The sequence below is a fragment of the Bufo bufo genome, chromosome 8, assembly GCF_905171765.1.
Source record: "Bufo bufo chromosome 8, aBufBuf1.1, whole genome shotgun sequence".
NCBI classification, from domain to species: Eukaryota; Metazoa; Chordata; class Amphibia; order Anura; family Bufonidae; genus Bufo; species Bufo bufo.
Genome location: NC_053396.1, coordinates 175,949,762 through 175,963,693, shown reverse-complemented (window position 1 = coordinate 175,963,693; position 13,932 = coordinate 175,949,762).

Here is a 13,932-nt window from a genome sequence, read left to right as displayed (position 1 = left end):
GGAGAAAAATATTTGAGACTTTTTTTTTAGCATTTTTACACCACTCACTCCAATTTTGAAAAGTGTGTGTGGTTAGCTATATAAATGAGTTTCACTCCAGATTTATGACTGGGACTTTTTTTTTTTTAAGTTACAAAAACGGTTCCAAAGTCACTCCAGTGAGGGGGAGTAAAGAAAACTGGAGTACCATTTCTAGACAAAAGTTACTTATTGAGATGCACATAACAGAAATTGTCAGGTGGGATCATTTCTTTTTATATAAGGGACAGAGTGGGTAAAAAAATAAAGACACCAACATCTTGTCTCTGCCGTTCCGACGTTTACCAGGTTCCCATGGATGTCTGCAAGAAATGGCTGGAGATGGCTGGTCAACCATGGTGGACCAACTCTGTGGCCAATGATTTGCTGAGCAAGGATCTTCTATGTGTGTCCACCCATGACCAGAAATGGAGACCAAAAGGGAACCAGCAAGCATCAGAATGCTCAACTCACTAATCTCCCACCATTGCCAATCTCACCTCACCGTTCCTCCATTCTGCCCCTTATATAAAAAAAGAATGTTATCCCGCCTGACAACTGTTACATGAAAGTAGGAAAGCCTTTTCACCCATCTCATGTCCTCACCACACGTCTTTTTTAATATGTTCTTATTGTAGTTTCTTCAAATGAGCGCATATGATCTAAACAAAATAATGAACAGAACTGATTTTGAACAAACATGTGCTAAGAAACTGGATATCTCCTAACTTTATGCAAATTTGTTGTATCCCTCAGGTAAGTTGTCTTATATGACACTGTGGATGGGGGTTTTAGATGAAAAGTCTCTTTGAGATTGCCAGGATATGGTTGAGACTATTGCTAAACTATCAATCAATGTGTCCTTATCCGAGGCCAGTATAAAGTTCTTATGCTCTGGTTTTTGATTCTTCAGAGAGTCTTCCATGTGCACCCTGGTGTTCCAGGGCTGTGGTTTAGAGGTTGCAGTCAAGGGGGATCTTTCCTCCATATTTGGTGGAAGTGTCTGAAACTCACTCAATTTGGATCAGAGTTTACGGTCTTATCCGTACCATTTTGAAAGTTAATTTGCAGAAATCTCCATATGAGGCTGTCTTCGTGTGCTGAATCCTGGATATTCGATTTGCATAAAACTTCGTTCCAATATTGTACGGAGCAGAAGCTCCGTACAGTATTAGAATGTATTGGCTCCGATGAGCCGAAGTTATTGCTTTGCGCAGTCTTGCGTAATAACTTCATAAATTAATTTGTACTGTAAAAAAAAACATTTCCCAAACTCGTGTTTGGTTCCAAGTTCCGAGTTTGGGAAATGTTTTTTTACAGTACAAATAAATTTATGAAATTATTACGCGAAGTCTCGCGAGACTGCGCGAAGGAATAACTTTGGCTCATCGGAGCCAATACATTGTAATACTCCTGCTCCGTACAGTATTGGAACGAAGTTTTACGCGAATCGACTTCGGATGTTTCATCTGAAGTCGATTCGCTCATCCCTATTCCTAGGGACTGAGCAAAGTTTTGAAAAGATTCAGCAACTTTGCGGAAGTTAACCAAGAAATTTGATTAGTTACGAATTAATTAGTCACAAATGGCTATAAATTAGGTATACCCAGGCCACTCTGCCTTAGGGTACAGCCACACAGAGTGGCCGTGCTGCGGGTGGGTTGCGGCCAAGCTGCGTTAAAGAACCATGTGGCCAATTAGCCCGCAGCTGCCTTTTTATGTAATAATGAAGACCACACTGTATAGTCTGTCATCATTATTAATGGCCGTGCAGCACCTTTAAGGGGCTGTTGCTGTTATAGGGTTTGGCTGGTTAGGTGAGGGGACAATATGTATATTGCCTGCAATCTCCTGCGGGTTGACAATAAACACAGAATATTAACCCCTTGGCGACTCTTGACGTACTAGTACGTCATGGCCGCCAGCTACTTGACGACCTTTGACGTGCTAGTAAGTCTAGATGATCGGGCGAGCACTAGAGAGGTGCCCGTGCAATCAATACAGGGGCTCAGCTTTGACTGACAGCTATAACCAGTGATGCTGGCAGATTAACCCCTTGTATGCAGTGTTAAAAGCTGACCGCAGCATACAGGGGGTTTGCGGCTCCCTCCCGGTGACCATAAGGTCCCCGCAGGATGGAAAGGCAGCCCGATGCCTGCCATAGGCATCCGGGCTTGCCTTCCATGGGAGCCTATGAGATCCAGCCTTACTAGGCTGGGTCTTCTAGGTGTCTCTTAGCGTAAGGCTGACAGTCAGTGCATTACAATATACAATGTATTGTAATGCATTGTACAGAGGGTCAGAACCCCAGAAGTTGAAGTCCCACAGTGGGACAAAAATAAAAAGTAAAAAAGAGTTTAAAAAAATGTGTTTTTTATAATAAAAAAAAACATTTTCAAGTAAGAAAAAAAACACCCTTTCCCATAATAAACACATATAAAGTTGTAAAAAGAAAAACAGATATATTAAGTATTGTTGCGTCCGTAACGACCGGCTCTACAAAAATATTACATATTCCACCCAGTCAGGTGAACGCTGCAAAAAAAAAAAAAAAGAATAAAAAAGCAATTTTTTGGTCACCTTACATAACAAAAACTATAATACCAAGTGATCAAAAATTTGTACGTACCCCAAAATAGTACCAATCAAACAGTCACCTCATTCCACAAAGAATGAACTCTTACATAAGACAATCGCCTGAAAAAATTGAGATATTAGGTATCAACGCATCCATAATGACCTGCTCTATAAAAATATCACATGATCTACCCCCTAAGATGAATGTCGTAAATAAAATAAATAAAACTGTGCCAAAACAACCAATTGTTTGGTCAACTTGCCACATAGAGTGCAATATTGAATGTTAAAAAAAATCCTATGTGCCCAGAAATGGTACCAATAAAAACGTCAAAATTAGCCCCTACACAAGATAATTGGCAGAAAAAAAAAAAAATTATGGCTTTCAGAACACGGAGACAAAAAAAACTAAACTAAAACCTGTGACAGAACAGCCATTTTTTTGTTACCTTACTTCACAAAAAGCATAATATAGAGCAATAAAAAAATCAAAACTGTCACCTTATGCCACAGTTTCCAAAATGGGGTCCATTTTTGGAAGTTTCTACTGTAGGATGCATCAGGGAGACTTCAAATGTGACATGGTGCCTAAAAACCAGTCCAGCAAAATCTGCCCTCCAAAAACTATATGGCGCTCCTTTCTTTCTGCGCCCCCTGCCGTGTGCCCATACAGCAGTTTACCACCACATGTGGGGTGTTTGTCACGGATGGTGTACAGGAAACAAGACAAAGCAATACAATAATGACTCACTGGATCCACAACTAAGGAACAAAAGGGAGACCCCTACATGAGACCTGCCACTCTCCCTAATTGCTCAGCCTATGCGAACACCCCAAAGGTGGATGGGCGCATATCCACGTACCTCGGCTATCTAATACCTGAAGACCCTACAATAGTGAGGGGACACGACCACCGGCTCCCTACACTAGACACGGAGGGAGTCAGGGTCACCTGAAAATCCAGCAGACAGAAAATCACAAATAAAGGAACAGCACTTATCTTGCAGAGGACTGGGAAATAGAAACAGCAAGCACACACACTCCAGGAAGTTGTATAAGCCGCAACCTAATGCATCATGGGGAGGAACTTAAAGGGAAGCAATCAGTCCAACTGCATGACAGCTGAGATAGACTAACGAGATGAGGAACCTAACCAAAACAAAGAAACTCAAGGAGGAGGATCTGGAAAGCTCCTGTCAGAGCTTCTCAACTGTCTGGTTGTGACAGTACCCCTCCCTCTACGAGTGGACTCCGGACACTCAGGGCCCACCTTCTCAGGATGGGACCTATGGAAAGCCCTGATGAGACGAGTGGCCTTAATGTCCGTCACTGGGACCCACATCCTCTCCTCAGGACCATAACCCTCCCAATGAACGAGGTACTGAAGGGAACTGCGTACAAGACGAGAATCCACAATCCTAGAGACCTGAAATTCAAGATTTCCATCAACCATAATCGGAGGAGGAGGCAAAGGCGAGGGTACAATAGGTTGAACATAAGGTTTCAATAAGGACTTATGAAAAACATTATGGATCTTCCAAGTCTGAGGAAGATCAAGACGGTAGGCAACAGGATTGATGACAGACAGGATCTTGTAAGGCCCAATAAACCTAGGACCCAACTTCCAGGAGGGAACCTTCAATTTGATATTCTTGGTAGACAACCACACCAGATCACCAACATTCAGGTCCGGACCAGGCACACGTCTCTTATCTGCCACACGCTTATATCTCTCACTCATGCTCTTTAGATTATCCTGAATCTTTTGCCAAATAGATGACAAAGACGAGGAGAATCTGTCCTCATCAGGTAAACCAGAAGACCCCCTCTCCCGAGAAAGTCCCAAACTGCGGATGAAACCCATATGCACCAAAAAATGGTGACTTATCAGAGGACTCCTGACGACGGTTATTTAAAGCAAACTCAGCAAGGGACAAAAAAGAACACCAATCCTCCTGATTCTCCACCACAAAACAGCGCAGATATGTCTCCAGATTCTGATTGACGCGCTCTGTCTGGCCATTCGACTGCGGGTGGAAAGCAGAAGAGAATGACAACCGAACCCCCAAGCGAGAACAGAAAGCCTTCCAGAATCTGGAAACAAACTGCGTGCCCCTATCAGAGACTATGTCTGAAGGAATACCATGCAATTTGACAATGTGGTCAATAAATGCCTGCGCCAGCGTCTTAGCATTGGGCAAACCAGGAAAAGGGATGAAATGCACCATTTTGCTAAAATGGTCCACCACCTGAATCACAGTCTTCCCCGAGGAACGAGGCAAGTCCGTTATGAAGTCCATGGACAGATGTGTCCAAGGACGGGAAGGAATGGGTAAGGGAAGGAGAGGACCTGATGGCCGTGAATGAGGGACTTTGGCACGAGCGCAAGTCTCGCAAGCTGCCACAAAACCCTCAACCGACTTACGAAGCGCAGGCCACCAGAATCTCCGAGCAATGAGATCCAGTGTGGCTCTTGCCCCCGGGTGCCCAGCAAGGACCGTATTGTGGTGTTCCTTAAAAATCTTGTGTCTCAAAGCGAGAGGCACAAACAACCTCCCAGGAGGACAAAGATCAGGAGCCTCTGACTGGGCTGCCTGCACCTCTGCCTCCAATTCAGGAAAAAGAGCAGAGACCACCACACCTTCAGCCAAAATGGGACCCGGGTCTTCAAAATTCCACCTCCCGGAAAACAACGTGACAGGGCATCTGCCTTCACATTCTTAACCCCAGGGCGGAACGTGACAACAAAATTAAACCTTGAAAAGAACAAAGACCATCTGGCCCGTCTCGGGTTCAGACGCTTGGCTGACTCCAAGTAGGCCAGATTTTTATGGTCAGTAAACACGATAATAGGGTGTCTGGCTCCCTCTAGCCAATGGCGCCATTCCTCAAAAGCCAACAATTCCCTATCTCCCACATCATAATTTCTCTCTGCGGAGGAGAGTTTCTTCGAGAAAACGGCTCATGGTTGCCATTTGGCAGGAGAGGAACCCTGAGACAAGACCGCACCCACCTCTACCTCAGAAGCATCAACCTCAACTATGAAGGGTAACGAAATATCAGGTTGTACCAGGATGGGAGCGGAAGCAAAACTCTCCTTGATATTAGAAAAGGCCTTACGCGCCTCTACCGACCAGGAAGAAAAATCTACCCCCTTTCTGGTCATATCAGTGAGTGGTTTAACAACAGAGGAATAATTCAAAATAAATTTCCTGTAATAATTGGCAAAGCCCAAAAAACGCATCAGCGCCTTCTGATTCTCAGGAAGCTCCCACTCAAGCACAGCGCGGACCTTCTCGGGGTCCATGCGAAAACCAGAAGCGGAGAGAAGAAACCCCAGAAATTGAATTTCTGGAACCGCAAACACACATTTTTCCAGTTTCGCGTATAATTTATTCTCCCGCAGGATGAGCAAGACCTGACGTAAATGTTCCTTATGAGTCTTGAAATCAGGAGAAAAAATCAAATGTCATCCAAATACACTAATACAAATTTTCCCATTAAATGATAAAAAATGCTGTTCACGAAATGCTGAAAAACGGCTGGGGCATTCATCAAACCAAAAGGCATAACCAAATTCTCAAAATGGCCCTCAGGGGTATTGAAAGCCGTCTTCCATTAGTCTCCTTCTCTGACCCTGACCAGGTTGTATGCCCCTCTTAGGTCTAATTTGGAAAAGACTTTAGCCCCAACAACCTCGTTAAACAGGTCTGGGATCAGAGGAAGCGGATAAGGGTCACGAATAGTGATACTGTTCAGCTCCCTGAAATCCAGACAAGGTCTTAAAGAACCATCTTTTTTCTTAACAAAGAAAAAACCAGCGGCAACAGGTGACTTAGAGGGTCGTATGTGTCCTTTTCTCAGACTCTCAGAGATATAAGCACGCATAGCGACCCTCTCAGGTTGGGAAAGATTGTATAAACGAGATTTAGGCAGCTTGGCGCCTGGGATGAGATTAATAGGGCAATCGTACTCCCTGTGCGGGGGCAAATCCTGAACTCCACTCTCAGAGAAGACATCCGAAAATTCAGAGAGGAAAGGTGGTACAGTCTTAGTAGAAACCTCAGAAACAGATGTCATGAGGCAATTTTCTCTGCAAAAGTCACTCCAACCATTTATTTGCCTCGCTTGCCAATCAATGGTGGGTTATGTTTAGTGAGCCAGGGTAGCCCCAACACTAGAGGAGTAGGCAAACCGCTAAGGACGAAACATGACACATCCTCAACATGAGCATCACTCACAATTAAACGGATATTGTGAACTATGCCCTTTAATGATTTCTGAGAAAGTGGAGCGGAATCAATAGCAAAAACAGGAATATCCTTTCCCAAAGTGCATACCTGGAAACCATGAGTTATTGCAAATTGATTATCAATGAGATTGACAGCTGCTCCACGATCCACAAAAATCTCACAAAAAAGGCTTTTGCTCTCTAGCGCCACCCTAGCAGGCAGGACAAAACGGGAACTACAAGCAAACGGAAAACCTTCAATTTCCGCCTCAACCCTGCCAATAGTAACAGACGGAACATTTTAAAAAGATTTTTTCCTTTTTGTTTCTTTATTACTCCCAGAAAACTGCCTGAATCTCCTAGAGGAACAAACATTTGCCAAATGATTTATACCTCCACAACAAAAACAAACCCTCCCATGCGGGCTGAATCTTCTATTGTCAGAGGCAATCAACCCCAGCTGCATGGGCTCCTGCTCAGAAGGGGCTGACAGCGACTGAGACCCCTACGCACAGAAAGAGACCGCTGCACTGTCCCGGGACTGAGTATGACAGGAAGGAGAGATCTCTCCTCTCTCTCTAAGATGCCTGTCAATACGAACGGCCTGAGACATAGCAGAATCCAAGGAGGTAGGTCTCTCATGAAAGGCAAATGCATCTTTCAATCCCTCTGAAAGACCATAGCAAAATTGACTTCGGAGTGCAGCATCATTCCAACCAGTATCAGCTGCCCATCTCCGAAATTCTGAGCAGTATATCTCTGCGGATTGTTTACCCTGGCATAACAGACGTAGTCTAGACTCAGCCAGAGCAATACGATCCGGATCATCATATATCTGACCCAGGGCTAAAAAGAATTCATCCACTGAACGGAGGGGCCGTGCCCCCTCCGGCAGCGAAAAGGCCCAGGATTGAGCGTTACCCCTGAGCAGCGATATAATGATCCCCACCCTCCGTTCTTCCATCACCAGATGAATGGGGAAGAAGGCGAAAATGGAGTTTGCAAGCCTCTCTAAAACGCACAAAATACTCACTACCCCCGGAGAATGTATCCGGGAGCGAGATCTTAGGCTCAGAACAAACTCCATGAACGCAAGCTGAACCGGTCACTTGAAACTGAGAAAAAGTCTTACGGAGATCAGCTACCTCCAATGAAAGACCCTGGAAGCGCTCAGCCAAAAGTGAAACCGGATCCATGCTTGAGACGGTTTCGGCGGCTTATAATGTCACGGATGGTGTACAGGAAACAAGACAATGCAATACAATAATGACTCACTGGATCCACAACTAAGGAACAAAAGGGAGACCCCTACATGAGACCTGCCACTCTCCCTAATTGCTCAGCCTATGCGAACACCCCAAAGGTGGATGGGCGCATATCCACGTACCTCGGCTATCTAATACCTGAAGACCCTACAATAGTGAGGGGACACGACCACCGGCTCCCTACACTAGACACGGAGGGAGTCAGGGTCACCTAAAAATCCAGCAGACAGAAAATCACAAATAAAGGAACAGCACTTATCTTGCAGAGGACTGGGAAATAGAAACAGCAAGCACACACACTCCAGGAAGTTGTATAAGCCGCAACCTAGATGCATCATGGGGAGGAACTTAAAGGGAAGCAATCAGTCTAACTGCATGACAGCTGAGATAGACTAACGAGATGAGGAACTTAACCAAAACAAAGAAACTCAAGGAGGAGGATCTGGAAAGCTCCTGTCAGAGCTTCTCAACTGTCTGGTTGTGACAGTGTTTCTGTAAACTGTAGAATCAGGGTAATAGATATTGAGGTTTTGTTTGTCTGTTAACACTTGATGTGTTACAGGAAAAAATGAAATAAAATCGAAATCTGCCAAAAAATTAGAAATTTTGAAATGTCATCTCCATTTTCCTATAATTTTTGTGGAACAAAGATTTGTAAATCAGTTTTGAATAACTTGAGGGTGTAGTTTCTAAAATGGTGTCATTTATGGGTGGTTTCTGTTATGTAAGCCCCACAACGTGACTTTATAACTGAACTGGTCCTTAAAAAGTGGGTTTTGGGAATTTTTAAGAATTGCTTCTAAAATTCTAAGCTTTCTAATGTCCAAATTTTTTTAAATTAATCAAAATGATGCCAACATAAAATAGACATATGGGAAAAGTAAAGTAATAACTATGTTATGAGGTATCACTATCTGCATTAAAAGAAGAGAAATTCAAATTTGAAACTTCCAAATTTTTCCCAATTTTGTAGTAAATTTTGTTTTGTTTTTATTCATAAAGTGAAATTTATCTACCCAAATTTACAAATGTCGTGAAGTACAACGACAAAAAAATCTCAGAATGGCTTGGATAAGTAAAAGTGTTCCAAAAAGTGACTGATGTAAGATTTTCAATAAATGACCTGGTCCTTAATGTGAAAAATGGCTGTGTCCTCAAGGAGTTAATCAGCTGTGGCATACCCAGTTCTCTAACCCAAGCGCTCTCCTGCCCTACAGGTGGGAGCCCTTCTTCTGCCATCTGCTTTTCCTCCTTTTCCACATGATCTAATATCGATGAGAATATGTCATCAGGAACATCCAGCTCCTTCTCCTTTCTGCATCTTGCAAAAGATAAGGATGGTCCTCATTAAGACCTGGCTCCCCTAAGTTGTGCAGCCTGGATGGTATTGGTTGGCACCCTGGCAGTGGAATAATATAGGCTTCCATCTTATGGTATTGAATTACATATCTTAGTTTATGGCTGATGTAGGAATAAGTAAATGTAGGAATAAATATATAAAATGCAGAATAAGTCTCCATGCACTTTCCCTCTTCCAATATTCTTCTATTAATAGTTTTCATCAACACTGTCCCTATGAGCGCTTTCCACGTCGCTCCCTTTGTTTAGCTCAGCTTAGGAATGAGGGTTTTATAGGGCTATCAGCTAATTGGCTGGCTGCCCAGCATTATGGGTGATCTCATGTTCCCAGGCTTACTTTGTAACACTTGCAGCTGCCACTTTAGGAAAAACCGATGCGTTACCACGAAGCACAAGGAAATTCACATTTGTTGCAATCAAGTTGTCCTAAACTTTGGACTGAATTCCGCTTGAATGTTTTGTTCAACACTACTTATTATCTGTGACATCACTGGGTAAAATAACGCTTCATAGGGAATTCATTATTCATACACTGTCAATCATGTGCTGTGAATTTAAAAAAATTTCTTCATTGTTTATTGATCAAAAAGGGGTCAACTTTTTTTTTTATAATATTTTTATTGAAATTTTGTATGAGAACAGAAAACACAACATGTGAAGAACATTCTGGACAACATAGTTGAACCGTCCATATTACCAGAAGTGGCTACAGAGTCCTTGACTCTCAGGGCTTTGGTGTTCCTGCTATGATGCTCCAGCCTTGTCCCCCCAAGAATAGCAATTTGTTGCATATTATTATTCAGTCAGCATATGATCCAACCGCATGGGGTGATTGCGCATACCTCTTAGAGATGCTTAGGCTACTTTCACATCTGCGGTTTTTGTATTCCGTTTTGAGATCCTCTGCAGGAGCAAAATGCTTCAGTTTGTAATCGTGTATTCTGAATAGAGAAAATCCATTCAGGATGCATCAGTTACGTTTGTTCGGTTTTGTGTCCAGTCAGCAAACCGGATCTGGCACCAAAACAATTTAAGTCAACGGTACTGGGATCCATTTTTTTGGGATCAGTCATCCATTGGCTTACAAGGATTTTAATGGCCAGATCCGTGTTGTATCGATTAAATACAACCGCATCCTAACGGAACGGATGCATCATGGCGCATTAATTCAAACTGAACCGTTTTGGGTTTTGAGACCATCCGCCAGATCTCAAAACTGGAATACAAAACCGATGTCAAAGTAGCCTTAGCTGGACCTAGATTATATCCAAATAGCAAAGGTGGTGGTGGTCAGGGGCGGATTGGAAACTTAAAGTGGCTCTGGGTAAAAAAAAAAATACTAAAAGTGGTCCCATTTTGTAGTTGGGTCCAAACCGATGGAAGGCAGGCTAAGCAATACCATATTGTGGCACATTATAATACCCCAACAGAGCCAAATACCACATTCATCACAAAATACTGCCAGCAGCACAAAATATATCCCCAAAAACTTCCCATGGCTGGCCATGAGGTCCCAGCGGCCCCCTTGCATCAGCCCACTGGGAAATTTCTCTGTAAGGTCTATGGCCAATCCGCCCTTGTTCTGGTGGGCTCGGGAAGAGGAAAAGGCAAGGAAGGGTGAAGGGGAAGGGAAGGATCAACAATGAAACTTTAACCATCTCTTTGTCGTTTTAAATTGTCTGTGCAGTGGAAAATGAGACCAGTTGGGAACATGCACACAAAACGTTGTTTGGGTCCGCATCTGAGCCGCATTTTTTGCAGACACTGGGCTGCAAAAGGTGTGGACAGTACTCAGAGTGCTGTCACATCTGTTGCTCCATTCTGTGGGCCTGCAAAAAAAATAAATAAATAGAACATGGTCCTATTTTTGTCCATTTTGCAGACAAGAATAGGCATTTCTGTATGGGTGGCCCGTTCCATAAATTGCAGAACGCACACAGCGGCATCCTTGTTTTGCGGATCTACAACTTGCAGACAGCAAAACACAGTGTGGTCGTGTGCATGAGGCTAAGGCTAGTTGGCTTAAGAGATAGAAGGGGTCAACCTTGTAGGAGTTTGGAACCAAGTTGTGAGTTGAAACATTCTTCTCTGTCAGCTTGTATACGTGGAGGGAGAAGTGTAATAATGCTTCCCCACACTTCAAAGAAGTGTTCTGCATATCTTTCTTGGAGGCGGCCTCTGCCCCAATCCATCTTCATAATAAATGGTTAGTTTGTCCCAAAATAGCTTAAGTGGGGGTGGATCCAGGTGTGTAGAATGGATTTAACCCCCTGTTTCTGCTATCATGTGAAGGAAATTGCTACTACCTGGAGTACAGGGAAAATCGGAGTGGTCATGTAGCCAAATATGGCCTGACAGGATTTAATGGAACATTTGAGACAAGATGAGTGGGCGTTACAGGTCAAGATCCTCAGCCAAATTGTTAAATAAAGTGGGCTGCTGCACAGGCAATGATAAATGTCTGCGGCTGGTGCCCGACAGCAGAACCATTGGTCTGAGGGGAATATTCCCATCTTATGCCTCGGTACGGGGGTAATGTATGCCCTGTGGACCACCTGGAGATCCACTTCTGTTCATCTTCTGGAAGGAAGATATTTTATGTTCCTTTCAGTCGCCTGAAGGATAACTGAATCCTTAAGGGTTTGGATGTCAGTCACCTATTTTGAGAATGCAGTGGGAGTATTAGAATAACCTAGGGGAATATGTATGAATTTGTAATATTGCGAAGTGTGTCCCTTCGAGGAGGCTGGGTGGGATAAGATTTTGTGAATGGGGGTATTCAATTCCTGTGGTTCGATAAATGGGAGATATGAGAGGTAGTTATGAGCCTGCAAATAAGAGAAAATTGTTACCTGGGCATCTGGGAATTTAGTTTGAAGGTCTGGAAGGGAAAGGATCTTATGGGCTTTCACATCAACCAGTCTTATATTCAAGATTTCTTAATGACGCCAGACATAAAAGCTAGAATATGAAGAATTATTTGGAAATTCAGGTTGTTTATTAGGGTAAGGAAAAGGGAATGATTCGGGTGGGGTGTCCTAATAAGACACATTTTTCCCATCCCCTCCACATTTGATCTCTGGAGGTCCGTAATCTTGTCCCAAGCGATGTAGAAAATTGGGAAGTGCGCCATCTGCAGGCACATATGGTTGGGCCACAGCAGTCTCAGTAAAATGGGATGTGTTAGAAAAGCAGTCTATTGCTATTTGTAATAGAGCCGCTGCGTCATATGTGCGAATGTTTGGAAAGTTTAAACCCCCATTGAGGCGAGGTTGTTGAAAGATATGAAAAGGTATTCTGGAAAGGACCCCCTTCCAAATACAAGTCTTGTACAAATAATAATCCATTCCTCATCCCTGGGAAGTACATGGATAGTGAATGAAAATGGTAAAAAAGGCATGGAAATTCCACCATTTTAATGAGATTTACCTGGCCCACAAAGGAAAACGGCAGATGTCTCCAATATGCTAGTGTATGTTCCATGGATGAGAGATAGGGCATCATATTTGTATGGTATAATAGAGTCGGTGGTTTGGAAATACCAATCCCAGGTATGACAAAAAATTTGACTGCCAACGGAATGGAAATGCGTTAGACCAACTAGGTTTTGCTTGACCCTGCAAAATTAAAGCTTCAGATTTGTCCCAGTTAATGTGATAACCGGACAGCCCTCCCAGCTTTTGTATGAGTCTTCATGAGTGATGGTGGAGTTATGTGTCATCTTTTACAGAATTGCCCATGGATATATACATATTTGGAACAAATGCTATTTGTTGGAGTAAATTTACAGACAGTCGAAATGTGTCACATCGGTCTATTCTACAATGCCTTCATTAATGGTATCATATCGGCAAGACTTTTGGTTTTTATTGACAGCTATAAAGCTTTAATTTTTTAACTGGTAGGCTACCTCTGCAGTGCATTTTCTGTTCCAGTACTGTCAATGGAGTCCATAGGGCACCACTGGTGTTCGTCGTGTCCTTGGATCTGGCCCTTCACTGTCACGCTGCCAGACAAAATACTACTCTGCAGCTGCTCGAGTCCTCTCCTATAAGACAGGCTAATAAACCTGAATTGCAGCACACATGAGATCAAGAAACACGGCCTGTCCAGAAGTTGCGAGAGATGATAGTTGCACTTTAAAGCGCTTTCCAGTGATTACACTCATTTTACCTATACCCTGTCTTCCCTATTAAAAGAGTCATACTTACCTGCTCCCTTCTGCTCCAGTCCTGCATGTAGGGTCGGACTGGCCAACCAGAGGATCCTCCGATGGGCTGAGGCCCGACACCATAATAGGCCCAAAGGTCCAGCAGAAAAAAAAACCATTTGGATAGGCCACTAGGGTCTATTTATTTGAATCAAAATATATTAGACCTTTTTAATGATACAGGGGTTGGACCCCAAGAATAATTTCCTCTGGTGGTACCCAATGAACCGCAAGTCTTACAATGCCTGGATTCTGGCTCCCATACTGCCATC